This window comes from Alligator sinensis, unplaced genomic scaffold (assembly GCF_000455745.1).
Source record: "Alligator sinensis unplaced genomic scaffold, ASM45574v1 scaffold5_1, whole genome shotgun sequence".
In the NCBI taxonomy this organism is placed as follows: Eukaryota; Metazoa; Chordata; order Crocodylia; family Alligatoridae; genus Alligator; species Alligator sinensis.
In genome coordinates, this window is record NW_005842213.1 from 1,587,408 (window position 1) to 1,601,107 (window position 13,700).

Sequence of the window (13,700 nt, forward strand, 5' to 3'; positions counted from 1 at the left end):
AACCACCCGCCCCCCCCCCCCCCCCCCCCACACACACACCAGGACTTGCATTGCCAAATATAACCCAGGAGGATCAACAGAAAAACAATACATTCCACATTCACAAGGCTCTTAACATTAAACATGCTCCTTGCTCAGTACTGTTTTCTTTAGGTGGGAGCCAAAGAACAGAAAAAAAAAAGTGTCAAGTGTTCACCTTTAAGCAAGTGAGGAAAAGAGCTATTTCTAGTCAGCAGTTTTCCTATCCAAGTTGTTACAGCACCTGATTGGTGACCTAGTGACAAATGAAAAACCATGGCTAGCTTTTCATCTCTTGTTCACTAGTGCTATGGAGACAACACAAATAGTCCCAATTTGGAAAGAGCACTGTACATGGTTCAACTAAGCCGTCCCAACCAGGGGACTGTGCGAAGCTTCAGTCCCCAATTCAATTCAGCAGAGATTCGGCCCGATTCAGTGGCCAAATCTCCGAATCTGAATCGAATCAGAGGACCCTTTAATCTCCCCGGATTGATTCGGACCCCTCCAAGTCAATTCGGAGAGATTCGGCGATTTGAACATAGATACAGTTTTAACTGTTTTTTCTACATGCCTCTAGGTAGCAGGGGCTCTAAACAATGGTGCTGAGGCAGATGCAGCATCCCACAGAAGCACAGGGGGCTCTCCAGAGTGCTCAGCAGCAGAAGCACTTCCGGTCCACGCTGGAGAGCTCCTGTGGGGCGCTCCATCCATCCCAGCACCACAGCGATCATGAGCTGTGCCTGCTACCTCAAGGTGTGTTAACAACAAACAAACAAAAAACAACCTTTTAAAGCTGTGTCTGAATCAGCATCAAATCTTCAGATTCAGATTTGGCCAAATCGAATCAGGGACAGTGATCTGAATCAAAGGATCGAATCGCTGTTCCCGATTTGGGTCGAATCCAAATCAAATAGGGCCCGTTTCACACAGTCCTAGTGAACGCACCTTTTTCTAGTACCTCACAATGGAGGTACTAGATTTAATGCACGTTTCCTAAATGTTTGGATTATAAACTTAATTGCTAAACAGCAAGAAAGATGTCTACACCTCCCTGCCGGTCTGCCATCTGACACCATCAGGGAAGGAATCCTGCTTGATCTGCACAACAAAGAGCACCTCAGAAAGACACTCATGGACACAGAAGAACAGATTTCCAGCTTCAGCTTCCTCTCTGCAAACATGAAGTTTATTTTCTACATGTGGGGAATTTTTACCATCTCGAACTTTCCCTGAGCCTGACGAAGGGTGCAAGAGCCTAAAAGCTTGCAGAAACATATAAATGTTTTGTTGTTGCAATTTCTCATTTGGTCTAATAAAAGGTATCATCTCTGAACCAAGAGTTCTAGATTTTTGCATTTCCTAAAGCACATTACTGAATATGTAGATTTGCTCTCAGTGAACAGTCCCTTCCATCTCAACAGTGCTTGCCCATCCAGGTGGAAAAGGGGTTAGCAACTGCATGTACCCCCAGAAAAAAGAGCTAATTGAAGACAGAAAAATTGGAAATTCCCTCCTGTTGCTTCCCCTCCCACCACCACCACCACCACCTCCTCCAGGTTTCACCCAACTGCTTCCTCAGGTTTTGCCTGCATAGGGAGCATCAGTACAAGCCCATACATGTCTGTGAATATAAAGAACCCTCTTACCAAGCCCGGCAGGACGAGCAGATGATGAATTCCATTCTAACAGCATTAATAGCAGGGGATTTCCAAGAGGACCACCATCAGATGAAAGAAAAGCAAGAATGATACCTTGGACCCCGAGTTGGGCCAAAACCGCAGGGGGGAAAAAAAAAAAAAAAAATTACAGGAGAGGTACTCTTGTAGATCCTTAAGACCTAGTTAGTGACACAGAGCTGGGTGGGGAGAGAAGAAAAAAACCCAAAATAACCACCCTTCTCCAGATTTCAGCAAAGCAACTCCTCCTGGCAAGGAGAGAAGGAAACAGAGATGTATTCTAGAGAAAGGAGCTACTCAGATTTCTCCCGTGCAAGACAGAGTTGCTCAAGAAAAAGGAAAGTGCAGCCTGCCTTCTTTTATCTATCTGCCACAGCAGCTGTTATCAGTAACTTTCCTAAAGTGTACTAAAATTGCAGCCTGTTGTTTAAGGACAGACTGTTCAGAAAAATCAACGCTCACTGCTCCCATCAGAAATATTTAGCAATACCCCCTCAACAGCCCACTTTGGAACCAGATAAAGGGTCGTTCCCAATGTAGAAGATTATGGTGCCAGCCGCAAATTGTGTTCTTTGCACTTTTCCAAACCCACAAGTCACCAGTTCCAGTGAGCAATGCCCTTGTGAAATTCAGAATATATTGCATCCTTCTGACATTTTTCCATGAAACCCCACCATTCCCTTGCATCTATACAGTTTTCAAATGGTCACTGTAAGCTTGTTCTTGCTTCAAGGAATTCTCAGCCATTCCTCTCTGCTTATTGTTCAACTGGAAAAGATTTCTAGGTAAAGAGCTATACACTTCCACCTTGCGTAAAATACCTGAAATGACAAGGAAGTAGCTCTGGGGGGTGGAGGCAATGGAATATAGCTTACAGTGGTACAGTGAACCACCAGATACTTTTCTTCATACCATCTACCAGGTGCCCAACTGTCTCCCTGCTTTAATGGAAGATTTCCTTTGCTCAGCATTAGAACTTGCACTTCCCCTATATCTACACAGTGAATTAAGCTCCCAAATGACGAATATTTTTTATTTTGTGGCAGCAAAGCAAACAGAAGTAAACTCATGTTGCAAGTACCATGCTTCCAAACATGGTCTGTTCTGTTTAGACATGAGAGTATGTGGAACTGTGAACAGATATATACTTGACCACTTCTGCAGAAAACTAATCCAGGGTAGGTAACATGAAAAGATGGAAGTCCTAACTTTAAAATGCCCAAGAAAGGCAAACAGTTAAACTTCCCCTGTCTTATAATATCAGACTTAACAAAATATCACCCATGAGTGCTAGAAGCTCTTCTCACCTGTATATCCCCTCCTCCTTCCCCCCCTCTCCTCCCAGCAACCTTTTAAAAACAAGCCTTAAATAACATTTAAGGAAACACACACACCATACTTGCTAGCATGCAAATAAATTTAAGGATGGCCTAGAGTCAGTCTTCCATATATATTGCTTAGATCTACTGTAAGTTTCGGTATTTGAATATTAACTGAGCCAGTGGTGCCCTCTAGTGAGAAACAAAAGTATCCATGCCTAAACAACTCGTGTTAACTTCTATGCCCTCTTAGTTTTTTTCCTATACAGAAGTGTGTACTTTATTTCCCCCTTTTGCTGAAGCCCCTTGTCTTTAGTCAGCTACTGCTGCTATCTTTTCCCTTAGACGGTGAATTTTCAGAGTAGAAGCTACAAGTTCACAGGCTGCAAAACTAGCATCAAAAGATATGTACATAAGTGCTCCATGCATGCTTTATGTACAGCGCTCTAATTTAGAACACTTTTTATAGAGCTATAAAGTCACAGCGCTCTTAAACATGGCAAAAGTTCAGTGACTGGTGGGGAGCCTCTCTGCACATTTCGGGCTTGGAGGCAGGGGGCACTCCACGACTTCCTATGGCTTCTCCACTGGTCAGATATTTGACAAGCGCACAGAAGTTAATTAAAGCGCCTTAGGTTGCTAAAGCGCTGTAAAATACAGCGTCTCAAATTTAATACCGCATTTAAGCAAGGGTTAATTTAAAGCACTGTACCCGTTTTTTAAGTGCTGCAAAACTGTGCACTTCAGTTAAGTCACGGCAATAGAGCGCTTTAAATGATGAAAAAAGTGACTTCTGTACACACCTAAAAGTTTTTGCAGAAGTGCTCCATGCATGCTTTACAGTGCTTGATATCAAAACAACTTATGCAAGTTCCAGAGATCAAGCAAGGAGTCCCTTTGTGCTAGGCACTGTACACACAATCAAGAAATGGGTCCTGCCCCAGATAGTTACAAAGTATATGATGCAACAACAGGTAGTTACAAAGAAAGGGAGCACAGGGGAACACAATGTGTACACGTGCCACCTAGGATAATCTTGTTGCGTGACCATATACATCACTGAATGTCACCAACTGTCCTACATAAAAACAAAAAGTTCACTAAAGGAACAATGTCTTAAAGTCACACTACCAATTTTGGATACTAATAATTATGTTCCAATTAGCATCTATTTCAGAGACAACACCAAATTTACTGTAAGCAAATGATTATTCAAAATATTTAACATTTCTCTGAACCACAGGTAGGAAAAATTCAGGCAATGACATGCTATTTAAAAGATGTATCCACTTAAATACAATACTAACAATGACAAGGTTAAGCAGCAAGACATTCAAAAGTTAAGGCTGAATTATCCAAACACAAAGATTTCTTAAACCTGAAGAGCAAGGAGAAAAATTATTCTGTCTGCCCCAACACCTGCAATCAAGCTCATAATTCCAACAGTGGAACTGATATATTTTAGGCTTAAGACAAAAACTCAAAAAACTTAATCTTTTCTTTACGTAGCAAAGAAGGAAAATTTTAACCGAAAAGGGATTTCCCAACAGGAAATTCCAAGAAAGTGAAAAGAGGAGTTAGAATCCAAGTTTGAACTCAGTCTCCACTGCAGTGGGTGATTTGTGCCAACGTACCACCTTTTACATCATACATGCACTGGTCACTTTATCAATGCTAGAAAAAACCCTTATGCTAATGATACCAGTTCACATTGAATACCCACTACTCAATGGGTAATTAAATGACTCAGCTTTATTGCAAATATTAGAGCTGTACCATATACCTTATAAAAATACATGGTTTTTGTTGAAATCTCTTCTTATGGCCTCCATCATAATTAGACTGTCTTTGGCAAGCAGGCACTTCTCACATACACCCATGTTACAAAATGCATCCTGCTCTAGTAAAAGCAATGTTTAGCACATCCTTCAGAAAAGAAACAATCTACTCAAGTCCTGCTCTGCAAAGCATCTGAAGTGCTCAGATAGCAAGCAATACAGAAAACATAACATGAGGGGGGAAAAAAGGAAACCACCCAGATTTGACAGCAACATAATCAAAGCATCCATTACTTTGTATTTTCACACCTTCCTACAGACAGCAGGGTCATAGGAAAATATCACAGCTAATCAGTAAGTCAATAACGAGATAGTCTACCGTGAATACAGCAATTCCTAGATAACTATCCTTGCAGACTAAAAGTACATGAAGATTAAAATATGCATAATACTGATCTTACACACCTCTTATCAATTCAAACACAAGGCTGTACTTCTCATGTGCACAGAAAAAGCTCCACTCACGTAAGCCACCCGTGACAACCTTCATCTGCTCAACCGAATGGAATTCAATTAATTTTTATATATTTATGAATATATAAAAGTGCTCCTTCCTGTAATGTCTATGACTTCTAATCCTTGCTTCTTTCTAAAGCACCAGTCCCCATGTTGTTCAAGCAGTGAGCTTTCTAGGATAATTCCTGCTAGGATCCAAGATCATTCTCATTTTGTAGACAGTGGTAGCAGATAACAGAACAAGAATGGTCTCAGGTTGCAGCAAGGGAAGTTTAGGTTAGATATTAGGAAAACTTTTTTCACTAGGAGGACAGGAATAGATTACCCAGAGAGGGGGTGCAATCTCCCTCACTGGAAGCTGTTAAGGTCCAGCTAGTCCTGCACTGAGCAGTGGGTTGGAACTAGATGACCTCCCGAGGTCCCTTCCAACTCTAATTTACTATGATTTCTATGAAATGCAGAAAAAACCACTAAAAAGGCACAATATAGTAATGGACAACCTCATGAACATTTATTGGTAAAACAAACAGAACAAAACAGCTAATTGCATTCTTCCTATACATAAGCAAAAGTCCACAGTACTACTACACGTCTAATTCAACATAAGCACCCCCTTATGAAGAAAATCATAACAAATTCCACTAATTAAAACTTGCACAGAAAAAGTTTATCCAGGTCTGATTAACAACACAGCAAAGACTGCAAGTTATTCACATTACCATTCCCCAAAATGAAATTTAAACCATCTCTGGGGTATTGTTATAGTTAGGAGTTTGTGCAAGCAGCTGCTGGAATTCACTCCAAGTGCTCTTAATGAGGGTGGGGGAGGAAAAGGAGGAATATCATTATTTACTGTTTGCCACTAATTTTAGACTCAAAAAGAAAGAAATTCAGGCATTTATAACTTAATTTTTGTTTGCAACTCATCTAGATCAATTTTATTACAACATAAGATGACCTTTATTTTAAAATGCTGAAAGGTTTCACCATAAAACATGTTTCATATAATTCATTCTAATTCAATACTTGGGATGACTAAGTATGCACAATTCCATTGTTTTAAATCAGACACAAGGAAAACCAATTTCCACATTTCAGTGTATTGCTTGGCGTTTTCTTAGGTTTTAGGCGTTCAGTACAACCTTAAGATGCCTGACAGGCAAGCATTCCTTTTTTACAGCACAAAAGGACACTGGCACAATAGTAAGTCTGCTTGCAATATTAGAGAACATACAGCTGAACATGAAGTCCCTGAACTTGTAAAAAAGATGTAAGTACATGGGTCAGAGCAGAGCAAAGCAGAACATGTCACTTTGTACGTACGTTGGGTGTCTGCTGGCCTGGAAGTTGGAAAGCCTGAACCTCAGCCCTCAGCCCAAGATCCCAGCTGGCAGCATCCAGCAGAAAATCTTCAGATTCAATTAGAGAACATTCTGTGCACTTGCAAGTTTCCATTGCTGCAGGCTGATTCCGTTCCCTAGAAATCATCCAAAACACCCCAACCTATCATAACGAGCAAATCCATGTAAAAGCATTGGCAACTAGGTGGCTGCAGAGGGAGCTGTTAGCCTGTTCTCCCAGCTGGATAACTGGTGAGCCATGGAGTCAGCTTCTAAGAGAAAGCAGATTACATCATGCTGGAGTGATAGAGCAATTCAGCATCCAGTGCTTGGTTTCATTTGTCAACAATGACCGAAAGATCAACAAGTGGAAATTTCTGTGCAGCTGGTGGGAGAAAATAAGGGCCTGATGCTTTCACTTGATAAGAAAAAAAACAAGGCCTGATCCTTTGCAGCACCAAGAACCCTCACTGGGCATGAAAAATATTGAGCCCCTTAACAAAAAATGCTGCTTCCGCCTTAGTGTTCCTTCACCATTGCAAGAGGTGGCATGTCCTAAGATTTCTCAACAAGCAAGATTGGTCTGTACAAAGGATGGGTTCCTTCTACAGGCAGTCCTCGGAGTTACGATACAATTGGTTCCTGAAACCCGCGTTTAAGTCAGAACTGATTTTCTCATAGCAAACCGTTATAAATGGGGGGCTGGTTCCTGAACCAAGGCCCAATACCCTATTTTCACCAAACATAATCCAAAATTTTGTACTCAATCAATTATAGATGAGTAAAATAGCTACATTAATGTATTTATATTGTAAATAGCAATCATATTGATTTGAAAGGACTTCTTTGAGGTGATTTTGCTGGAGTTTTTGAAGGGCTCTTGGCTCGAGTCTTCTCAGGAGTCTCGGCTGCAGGTTTTTCTGGAGTCTTGTCTGCTTTCTTAAAGAAAGCGTCCAAGCAAGGTTGGACAGATATTCTCCAGGGAGATGGGCAACACAGTGAACTTGTTTGCTGGTGTGGGGTGGCATGGCATTGGATCAAGCATTGTGAAGTCTAAACTGATGTCAGAAGGTTGAAACAGGGTGTCAATTTATAAACCTAAGTGCGAAATGTTGTAACTTGAAATGTTGTAAGTCGAGGACTGCCTGTACTTTAAAGATTCTTCCACTGCTTTCCAAGTTAATTATGAACACCTCTCCTGGAATAATCAATAATAATCTGTATCCTTAACTGTAAAATATTCTGACAGGGAAGATGTGTCTGAACTGTAGAGCGGACGATGTATATTCTTTTTGGGCACCAAACTCTAAAATATGTCAGGTATTCAGCTATTCCAACTTTTCTCTAAGCCTAATCTGTATATAAAATGAACTGTTCCAAACAGTAGATTTTATAACACCTTCAACTCTCCTATGAAATGTGAACTTTCATTTCTACTCAGGAGAACTTGTGCAATCTTTTCTCCTATGCCTGAAGAAAGGTGCTTGTGCCCAAAAGCTTGCAATTAAATAATTTTTTTTGCAAAAATGTAGCTGGTCTAATAAAAGATATCAACTCTACCACAGGTTCTGAAACTCCAACATGCAACTTTATACATATGTTCACATCTCCAATCTCCTTTCAATACTCAATCCCTACCAATGATCCCAGAGTCCCCTGTAATTCAGTGGTAGAATCCTTGTCTACCACACAGGAGACCTGGGTTCAATTCCCAGATGCTTGTATAACTAGTCGTGGACACACCAAACATCTGGACTCAGTCTGGTCTTTGGATTCTGCCTCAGTGGCCTAAAGGAAGGATGGAAGGACTGGGCAGCTGCCACTCCTCCATCGAAGGTATATGCGTCAAAAGTCTGCGTGGCCCTCATGCATGATCCAGGAAGATCAATGGTTGTCACCGATAATCCCACAAAAAAGTCAAGAGTTTTACCGTGTCCCCTAAAAGGAAGTTTTCTAGCTTTCCAAAGTACACTTTTCAATTGCTAATGATTTTACAAAGAGGGCATACAGATATGATAATGATGGCCAGCAGTCTAAAACTTTTAAGAAAGAGCATACACCCATCTCACTTGTCCTCTTTCCTAGATTTTATGGCTCAAGGAAAAAGATGCAAAGTATTAATTTCAATGACAAAGCACATATAGATGGGTAGACCAAAAAACTCCCTTTAATATGCGCATATCAATATATTTAAGAACCTCTAACATATAAAAACTGGCTTGCCAACTTTATGTGTAGAACCATCCCGAGTTCTAGAAAATCTGCTTTTTAGTTAAGCTGCATGAACAATTTCTGTCAAAAAAAACCTATAGCACTACTTTAAAAAAAAAAAAGACTGTTTTCTTTGTTCTACTTATGAAGCAAATGTGGCAGCTCCATGGCCATACACTCTCACCCTGGCCTCACTTAAACTTATAAACACTGCAGGTTTAATTAAGAGGATTAACATTCTTCATATTGCAAGGTCCATTTGTTCTCTTTACCTTAGTGCTGTCAGCATGTTATTAGTGATGTGATGTAATCAGTGCAGAGTTACTGCACTATGAATTAGCACAAATCTACAATGTTTGCATATTTCATCTATTAAGAATGGCTTTTATTTTGCCTGTCAACTAAAAAATAAATATTTTTTAAAAGAATTCTGAAAAAAGAGCAGAGACTACAAATACCACTTCATCAAAATAAATATAGCTAATTTTGTCCTCCAATATTAAACAATCACAGAATGGCCATATCACCACAATGTGACAGAACTGCTAGACATGATCTGGCTATTTTTAGTATCCACAAGTCTCAACCGCAGTTGTTTGTGAACTCAGAGGGATATTACTACAGCAGTACTTTTCACTTGGCAGCCCCACCATGCTTCATCATCATCATCATCCTTTAGCTGAGGCATCCACCTGCTTGGTTTCTCCCACTCTGAGATATTATGCTTCCTCCATCACCTCCTTTGAATATGTCAAGACATACCTATGGCCAAATCAATATAAATTTATGATCTCCACCTTTTCTAGAAATCTAGCCATAAGCATATTGAACAAATTAAGTACAAATTGACTAAAAACACCAAAGCAAGCATCCTTGCAACATGCAATAGCAAGTGAAAGAACTTAGCAACAGAGAAGTGAGGTGGCTGACTAAAGGACTAGCCTGTATCCACTTCTGTCACTCCATCAAGCCTGAAAACCTACAACAGTAAAACTGGAGTAATACCCAAATACCACACACACATCTCTAGGCCACAGATAAGGAGATAACAAGTTAGTACCTTGTTTACTAGTATGACACAGACTCCCCACAAAATTAAGATAGAAAAATCAGACGGAAAAGGGGGTAGACATAAACCTGCTATTTTGCATGGAAGGAAAGAAAAATAGTCAACTGAAATAGGCTCACTCAAGCGATCTCCACCCGAGAATTGGGCGAATTTCACCTAATTATTATGAAAGATGACTCAAGTGGGCTCATCCTCATTTTTGGTATAACAAAGCAAAATTAAGGAGCCAGCCAGCAATGCTTCAACCTGATCTGAGGAACATGCAAAGCAACACACCAGACCCCAAGACTAAGTCCCTACAAACCATCTCTATGTTATCAGCCAGATCAAAAAGACAGCCATGTGCATCTATAGGAATGATCTACTGGCTACCCTTATCCTAAAAATCACAGCATCTTGACAAAAGAACCGTTTAACATTTCCCTCATCCAAGTCCCAGTTCCATGTTTTTTCTGCCAGAGACTGACAACAGAATTACTCTATGTCTGTGGCTCTGAAGCATCTAGATGTCACAAGTTCACATCTTCCTTGTAAGTGTATTATAGTATTACAAAACCTGTTTGAAATGCAGAATCACAAAATATTTGGACTTTACAGTTTAACACACCCAACTTGCACTAGCTTCCACACATCTCTCATCTATTGGGAAAACTAAAGCAGCAATTTCATTCAGGCTTCTTGAAAATAGGACAGTTGAGGGAAAGTGCAACACAAATATAAAGAGCATGAAAGGGCAATGGCACAGCTAGCATTATGTAGTGCAGGACTTGTTCAGGTCATACAACTACTGGGACATCCCAGTATCAAATTTTGGCACCAAGCTGCAAATTTGCAGCATGGTGCACAGTTGCACATTTGCTGTGTGTGGTTTGCAGCACCACAAACAGGTTTGAGGTGCCGCAAACTACACGTGCATGCTCATCTGGATGCACCCCACAACAGGTCAGAATGGTTTTGACACTATGCATTTCTATTTGAAATCTCTGGGTATACCTTGTGAATCCTGTCTGCACACCTAACAGTGCTAACATGGGACCCTTGAAAGGATCTCAAAGCACCCTAGGAAGCCAGGACATCCTGGTTGAGAATCACTGATCTAAATGCACCAGCTGAAGCTTAAAAAATGGAAATACTGGAAAGGCCAAGTGCAATGCCATCTTCATTAGTTTAGCATCCAAAGAAGAATTCAGTTCTTCCCACCAGCATGCTGGAAAGGATTCAAAACAAAATGTGTGCTCAAAGCCACAGTACAAGCTACATAGAATAGCCTGTCTGATGTCCATGTTGACTTTCTGTTCAGAAGCTCTTTCTACAGCACGAGAGTAAAACACTTTCAATGTATGCAGGGCAAATACTAGCAGTCATGTTCCTTTCAAATTTAATTAAGTGTCTATTCTAATCATTGACTGTAAATGTGTACCCAATCTCATGTTCAACAAAAACACAAATGTGAATGTAGCAAGATTCCTCACCTTAAAAAAAGTTTCAGGATATGGAAACTCAGCAAAAAGCTAGAGCTTAAGTTTATATCTGGTTTCAATCACAAAGTTTTGCAAGGTCACAAAAATAAAAGCAATCTGTGCTACTGACTGAAATGAGCCAACTGAAAAATGGAACTAATGCCACTGGTTGACATAATGTTGATTTGGCTGACCAGTGGCATTAGTTTAAAGTACACACACACATACACACCCTTCAAAGATGTGTAAGAGGTCAAGATAATTTGGATAGAACTTGTGTCAGCAGTCAGCACCATGTGAGAGCAAAAGACTAAACTGAATTGACAAACTTATAGCCTAGAAACCAGGATGCAATGATGCCAACAAATACAGTAACTGTTCAGGTAATCTGACTGATGGAAACACCTGCAACAAATCAACACCTGAAAGTCAGAGAAGAAAAAGTCTCCTATTGCCTGAAGAAGGGTGTTTGTGCCTGAAAGCTTGCAAAGAACGTTTTCCAACAATTCAGTTGGTCCAATAAAAAAATATCACGAACCAAAGAACCTTGCTTGCCAGGGGAGGAAAAATTAAGTTGTTTGGATCCTCAGGGATCCACATCACTTCCTTTCAAATCTATCATGGAAATACTGTACTCAGGTCCCAGCTAAACTCAAGTCTTGCCCATTTAACATTTTTAACACAGTGGGTCTACAGGCCTCACTACAGGACTAGAACCACATTACCTTAGATGCCCCCCTGAACATTTAAATACTTTGAGACTACTTACATACATGGAATTCTCTTCCCATAAGGGTGGAGCATATTTTCAAGATGCAATCTATCCTCCTATGGCAGAAGTAGAAGGCATTTTGCTTGGCACATATGCCTTGGGCAGATGGTGGGGAAGAGGCTGGTGCTGTGCTGCTACAAGAGTCAGGCCCTTTGCAGCTCCCCTGCCATCCACCCCTGGACATCTTACAAGTCAAGGTTGCAAGGGTGTTTTGGGCACTCTGCTCAAAAATGTTGCTGACCCCTGTCCTATGCCTTCTAAGCAATACCAGAGTATTGTTTTAAGACTCCCTAAAAAGTGTCTTTAAGGACAAAAGTGAAGAGACCAGCAAGGTGCATTGCACTGGCCTCACCATCAATTCAATTCCTTTAAAGGATAATGGCCAAATGCCATGCTCCCAAAAACGACATCACACACATACAACCATAATATAAATAAGTTCGAACAAAGTAACTGAACTACAAATATTATACTAAAAATAGAGCCCACCAACATAAAAACAATATAAATATAGTAGTAAATCAAGACAAATCTATAATATTGCTGTACGCAGATCCACAACTGAGACAATGAAATCAAATCTAATGTTAAAATACATCACTCATATCAGTAATAAAGGATATTTAACCCTAATCACCTCAGCCTTATAAGCAAAATTGCAAGACAGTTTACCAAATTTGGATCCGTTCGCTGTGAAAACCAGATTAATTTCTCTGTTTGAAAAAATGTATCAATTTCTGCAAGAACGGTAATAAATAGGTTCTTCTTATGCCATTATATAAAGAACATTGCAAAAAACATAGTGGATGGTATCCTCCAAAACTCCTAGACAGACTGGGAAACATCTTTTAGCCCTTGGAATGGAAAATCTACGTCCAGCCAGAACAGTAAAAAACTCCCAGAAAGTGCAAAAGTACGGGAAAGAAAAGCTAACCAGGGTGACTGGAGAGGAAGGGGATGGCCTCACCATCCATTTATAACACTGTAGTTCTGATCTACTGATTATGAACCTTCCTAAATATGACACATACAAAACAAAATAAAAGCATGCTGCTCCACTAGTCTTATCCCACACCTGACTTAACTTCTAATCAATTATGCAACAGCACAGATCCACAGAGTCTCTTCACACAACCACAAGAAATAATGCTCCACTTCCTCCCATTCTCAAAACTCAAAGCAGCATCCCTTTTAAAACAAATTACCTTCACCATATGTTTCACAGAATCATAGAAGTAGGGTCAGAAGGGACCTTGTAGATCTTCAAGTCCGACCCCCTGCCTGGGCAGGAGGAAAACTGGGCTCAAATGACCCCAGCCAGGTAGGCATCAAGCCTCTTCTTAAAGACCCCCAGGGTAGAAGCCAGCACCACTTCCCTTGGAAGTTGGTTCCAGATCCTAGCCACCCTAACTGTGAAGTAGTTCTTATGGATGTCTAATCTAAACCTACTCTCCAACAACTCGTGGCCGTTATTCCTTGTTATACCGGGAGGCGCTGGGGGAAACAAGGTCTCCCCCAAACCCTTCTGGTCCTCCCTA

At 40.5% G+C, this 13,700-nt stretch overlaps 1 protein-coding gene across 3 annotated transcripts in view; it reads right to left on the minus strand.

Annotated features, from left to right (window-relative positions):
* Positions 1 to 13,700, minus strand: part of MOB2 (MOB kinase activator 2) — a 252,972-nt gene that overhangs the window by 144,911 nt on the left and 94,361 nt on the right. The gene's annotated exons all lie outside the window — the stretch shown is intronic.